General features: G+C 45.9%; 1 protein-coding gene across 1 annotated transcript in view; it reads left to right on the top strand.

Annotated features, from left to right (window-relative positions):
• LOC110293403 (bone morphogenetic protein 8A) overlaps positions 1-5,840 on the top strand; it is a 29,216-nt gene that overhangs the window by 8,571 nt on the left and 14,805 nt on the right. The gene's annotated exons all lie outside the window — the stretch shown is intronic.

Raw genomic sequence — 5,840 nt, 5'->3', positions numbered from 1 at the left:
TCTCTCTCTCTCTCTCTCTCCGTGTGTGTGTAACATGTGTAGATCTGAAGTTGACATCAGTACCTTCTTCGATCACTCTCTACCTTGTGTATTAACAGTGTCTCTCCCAGGGCCCCGAGCTTGCCAGTTCCAGCTTGTCTAGCAAGCCACCTTGCTCTGAGCATCCTTTCTCTGTCTCATGAGTGCTGGGATTGCAAGAAGCCATAGAGGCTACCTGGCTGTCATGTGGATTGTGGGGATCTGTGCTCCAGTCTCAGTGTTTGTGGTATAAGGGATTGTACACAGAGCCTCTCCCCAGACCCCATTGCTGGAAACTCTAGACAAACATCACTCCCCAAAGGCTAGCATGCTTGCCTCTGAGTGCCTCAGACTGTCATAGAATCAGCAACAATTGACCTGAATAGAATTCTGTCTAGGGTACAGGGTGTCTGGGATCGCTGGGCTGAGTTATTTGAGGTAAGAAACAGAGTGTCCTGTGAACAGCCTGGCTTTTCCGGCTGCTCTGCGGTCTTCTTGTGTACCACTGGATTCCAGCCATGCCAACTTCTTTAGGGTTCACACACACAGCACAGGCACTGTGGTTTTTAGGATTTCTCTGTCAGGGCAGCTCTTCCTTTATCTCGCTGAATGCTGTTTTGTTGTTGCTGTTATTTTGTTTTGTTTTCATTTAAAATTTTTATTTATTATGGGGGCTGGAGGGATGGCTCAGCTGTTAAGAGCTTGTGCTTCTCATGTAGAAGACCTGAGTTCTACTCCCAGTACTTCGGCTGGGTGGATCACAACTGCCCAGCTCCAGAGGATCATATGCCCTCTTGTGGCATCCACTGGTACCTGCGCTCATGTGCACTTACTCCCACACAGACTCATAGGTGTAATTTTAAAAAAATATTTTTAATTTTTCAAGTTCAAATTTTATTTTTAAAATTAAAAATATTTTTACGTGTACATGAGTCCAGGTAAGCACTTGCCACAGTGCACATGCAGAGAGGTCAGAGGACAACTTTTGGTAGATGGTTCTCTTCTTCCATTGTGGGTTCTGGGTTCAAACTGTGGTCATTAGGCTTGTGGAGAATTCCAAGACATCAACAGTCTTGGTTCACAGGTTTTAAAATAGCACATGGGCAGCGAAGCTCATCTGTAGACAGTGATTCTCAGCAGCAGCAATTTCACCTCCCGGAGGATCTTAGGCAATATCTAGCCATTGTCATTGCAGTTAGGGAGGAGGCCAGGGGCACTGCTCAAAAGCCTAGAGATACTGAGAATGATGTTTACAGCAAAGAATGCCCAGCCCAAATGTCAGCGGTGCCCAGCATAGATGCTATGAAAGGCAAGCAATGTCTGGGGCTGCTTATGTGCTCTGTGTGTTAACCTATGCGGTGTTTTGATCTGTGTGTAGTGTGTGTGGTGTGTTTGTGTGATGTAGTGTGGTGTGTATTTGTGTGTGGTGTAGTATGATGTGTGTGCTTGTGTGGTGTAGTATTGTGAGTGTGTGTGGTGTATGTATCTTGTGTGTGGTGTAGTAGAATGTGTGTGTGTGTGTGATGGTGTGGTGTAAGACTCCAGGATGTGCCTTAGCTTACCGGGGATCCCCTGAGTGAACCACGTGGAGTTGGGAACAATGCAAAAAGCAGGAGGAATTTATTGTTCCGTCCCAGACCCGAAGAAGAGGCAGTGACCCCTTGCACCTGTTCGGGCGAGTTTTTAAATGGTTTCCAGGGGCAGAATAGAGCATCAGCAACTAGGCACAATATAATTGGTGGAACAGTGCACCCTTTAAACTGAGTGGTCTTTAGGGAATGAGATGACAAGGACTTCCCTTGTCTGAAGGTGGGCAACAGTCCATCCTTCAGAATGTGTCCCTACCCCCAGGTCGGTTCCCGCCCTGTGCTCTGAGGAATGTTAATTAGCCTCTCCCTTCCGGAGGGGCGAGTGTTTCATGACCTTCCCAAAGTTCCTAAACTGACCTTTTCAGTGGTGTTTGTGTGGTGTAAAGTTGTGTGTATGTGTAGTGGTGTGGATGTAGTGGTGTGGATGTAGTAGTGTGTGTGTGTGTGTGTGTGATACTCTGGTATGAGTGTGGTGTGTTTGTGTGGTGTAATGTGTGTGTATTGTGATGGTGTGTGTGTGTGTGTGTGTGATACTCTGGTATGTGTTTGGTGTGTTTGTGTGGTGTAATGTGTGTGTGCATGTGATACTCTGGTATGAGTGTGGTGTGTTTGTGTGGTGTAATGTTGTGTGTATGTGTAGTGTAATGTGTGTGTATGTGTGATGGTGTGTGTGTGTGTGTGTTTAGAGATCAGGAGACAACTTTAGGTGTTGCTCCTCGGAAGCTCTACACATTGTGTTTTAGAGACAGAGCCTCTCTCTAGCTGGGAACTCTCCGATGAAGCTAGGGAGATCCGCCTGTCACCCCCCCACCCCCGTGTACACACACACACACACACACACACACACCTCACCCCTCCCCGCCCCCCGCAGTGCTGAGGTGACTAGGCTTTCTCACTGTGCCTGGCTTGGTTTTGTTTTTTAATGTGGCTTCTGGAATGAAACCTCCCCGCTGCTTCTCCAGCCCTGTATTTTGTTCTTGAGCTCCTTCCCTAAGAGTACATAGTTGTATAGTTGGGCTGGAGAGGTGGCTCAGCGGGTAAGAGCACTGACTGCTCTTCCAGAGGTCCTGAGTTCAAGTCCCAGCAACCACGTGGTGGCTCACAACTATCTGTAATGAGATCTGATGCTTTCTTCTGGTGTGTCTGAAAACAGCTACATTGTACTCATATGGATTTTTAAAAATGAATAGTCAAATTGTTCTAGTTTAAAATCACACACACACACCCTTATTGTAGCTAAGCCACCAGCCACCAACTCAATATACAGTTGGTTCACATGCTATGCTTTGGGTTTTGCTACGTTTACTCTTTACACTTGTATCTGAATTGGTTTTTCTTTTATATTCTGTAAAAATCTCTACAAAATGTATAATGGAGCCCTGCGATTGGTCTGATTTCCTTTCCCAGCCCCTGGATTCTGTCTCTGTTCCCTTTCAGCACTCACAGTTTTGTTTTGTTTTTGTTTTTCACTTGTGGCTTGGCTCCCTATTTAAAATATACTGGGACGTTAACTCGGTGGATAAGACCATTTGCTCTGCCCATGAGGACCTAAGTTTGAATCCCTTCTGCCCATGTTAAAAGCTGACCACAGCTGTGTATGGTGGGGACACTGAGAGGTGGGGACAGACAGATCCCTACAGCTTCCTGGGCCAGCTAGCCTCGCTGTCTGGGAAGCTTCCTGTTCAGTGAGAGTCCTTGTCTCCAGCACATAAGGTAGAGAGCAATATAAGACATTGGCCATCCCACTCTGATTTCCTCATGTGTGCACACGGGCAGACACACACATACCTTCACATGCATACATCACACATGTGCACACACATGCACACACAACCACATATGTGCCTAACATGTATGTGTGCATACTGTTTATATTAGAGAAACCAAATAGTATCTACACTGCCTTGCTCTTTCTCATGTCATGGCCAACTACAGACTAATGGTATCTTTTTTCTTTTTTTTTAATATGGGTACACTGGCTGTACTGATGGTTGTGAGCCATCATGTGGTTGTTGCGAATGAAGGTTGCTCGCTGGGGTCCGCCCCACTTGCTCCGGATTTATTTATTATTATATCTGAGTATACTGTAGCTGTCTTCAGACACACCAGAAGAGGGCATCGGATCCCATTACAGATAGTTGTGAGCCACCATGTGGTTGCTGGGACTTGAACTCAAGACCTTTGGAAGAGCAGTCAGTGAGCTCTCCAGCCCAACTAATGGTATCTTAAGGGACTCTTCCAGCTGTGTGGCATCCCCCTGAGAGGACTACGCAGTTCACAGCTTGTCTCCTGTTGCTGTTTGGGTTGTTTCTGGTCTGCTGTGCTGCAACAGCCCTGGACACAACTCTTTGTATATTCCTGTGACTGTCTTTGGGACATTTTCTTGGAAGTTAAATTTGGAACTCAAAGACTTTCTAATTCGTCTTCACTGTTACTAGATACCCACTAAAAGGATTCCACATCCTAACCAGCAAGACCAAAGAGAGTTCTGGAACTATTCAAAGGAAGTGGTTTATAACCACGGTTCGTTTGGCCTCTTTAGGGGCCTTGGACAATATCTGGAGTTGATTTTGGTCTTTGCTACTGGAGAGGGGAGGGCAATCCTGCAAATTCAGGACATTGTTATAGCAACCTATACTGTATGGGAAAGTGCCTGTGACAGACCAGCCCATAAAAGAATCACACACACACACACACACACACACACACACACACGAGTGAATGAATGAAATTTGAAAATGTGTTGAATAAGTGAAGTGGGTAATTTTTGTGGATGCCACTAGAGAAATGAATGCAGAAATTGAAGGATTTAAAAAACAAATGATTATTTTATGTATGTGCCTGAGTGCATATATGTGTATCGTGTGTGGAAGCTCTCTGGTCAGAAGAGGGTATCATATCCATTTTAACTGAAGTTACAGGTGGTTTTGAGCTGACAACTGAGTGATGGGAGCTCAAACTGGGTCCTCTCCCAGAGTAGCAAATGCTTTGAACCTCAGCCATGTTGCCAGCAAAATGGAAGGAGTTTATGAAGCTGTCAGAATTGGGAGAAGAAAGACATCAAGCACCTTCTCCCACGTACCCCAAAATGAAATTCTGCCCCCCCACTACCCATTATTAATTGCAAAGGAAGAGATGTTCTACTTGGAGACCTTGTTCCAAACATCGACCTCCTCCTGGAGTCACTCCGAGAATTCCTGGCAGGCCGTATCTCAGATGGTCAGGAAGCAAGACAGCATCCAGGAAATCAGCAGGGTGCCCCCAGTCTATCTGCATCTACCCAGGACCACACTTAGCCAGCATCACAGCCAGCAACAGGATTTTCCTGGGAAAACCCAACCACATCTCCACGACATGCCCTTTCTACACCCAGGGGCTGGGAAGCACAGCAGTTTTGGTTAATCCCACCTCACTTTTTTACCGTTGATTTCACGAGCACATGGTGTCGGGCGGATGTGATGGGAGGAGCCACGTTGGGAGCTAGGATTCCCGGATCCCGTGCCCACACGCATATAAAAGTCAAAATGCTATATGGTGCTCTGTCCCAGCCGGCACACTGTTGAGGGGCTGCCTCTTGGAGTCTCGGCATCTTTGGGAGATTCCAGACCCTAGTTTATGGGAAGGTGAGGGCTGGGTATGCGTGGAAAAGGAAATGCTTTTTATGGTGCTCTTTTGACACCACAGTGAAGGCTCAGTTCATAGCCATGGACACTGATCCCAGGCCTAAGATCCGATGAAAGCAGGCAGCCATGAAACCTTCCATATGCCTTTGAGCTGATTTATTTTCATGATACGGTTTCCTGTTCTATAGTTTTGTTTAGAAAAATAAAATTAAGCTGGGAGGTGTGGTTCACGCCTTTAATCCCAGCACTTGGTGGCAGAGACAGGAGCATCTCTGTGAGGTCAAGGCCAGCCTGGGCTACACAGCAAGACCCTGTCTCAGAAAGAAAAAGAAAGAGAGAAAGAAAGAAAGAAAAAAAGAAAGAAAGAAAGAAAGAAAGAAAGAAGAGAAAAGAAAGAAAGAAGAGAAAGAATGAAAGAAAGAATGAAAGAAAGAAAGAAAGAAAGAAAGAAAGAAAGAAAGAAAGAAAGAAAGAAAGAAAGAAAGGAGAGAAAAGAAAGAAGGAAAGAGAGAGAAAGAAGAGAAAGGAAGGAAGGAAGGAAGGAAGGAAGGAAGGAAGGAAGGAAGGAAGGAAGGGCTGGGCAGTGGTGGCGCACTCCTTTAATCCCAGC

The sequence above is a fragment of the Mus caroli genome, chromosome 4 (genome assembly GCF_900094665.2).
Source record: "Mus caroli chromosome 4, CAROLI_EIJ_v1.1, whole genome shotgun sequence".
NCBI classification, from domain to species: domain Eukaryota; kingdom Metazoa; phylum Chordata; class Mammalia; order Rodentia; family Muridae; genus Mus; species Mus caroli.
Note: the sequence above shows the minus strand (reverse complement) of the source record. Positions and strands in the feature narration are given on the sequence as shown.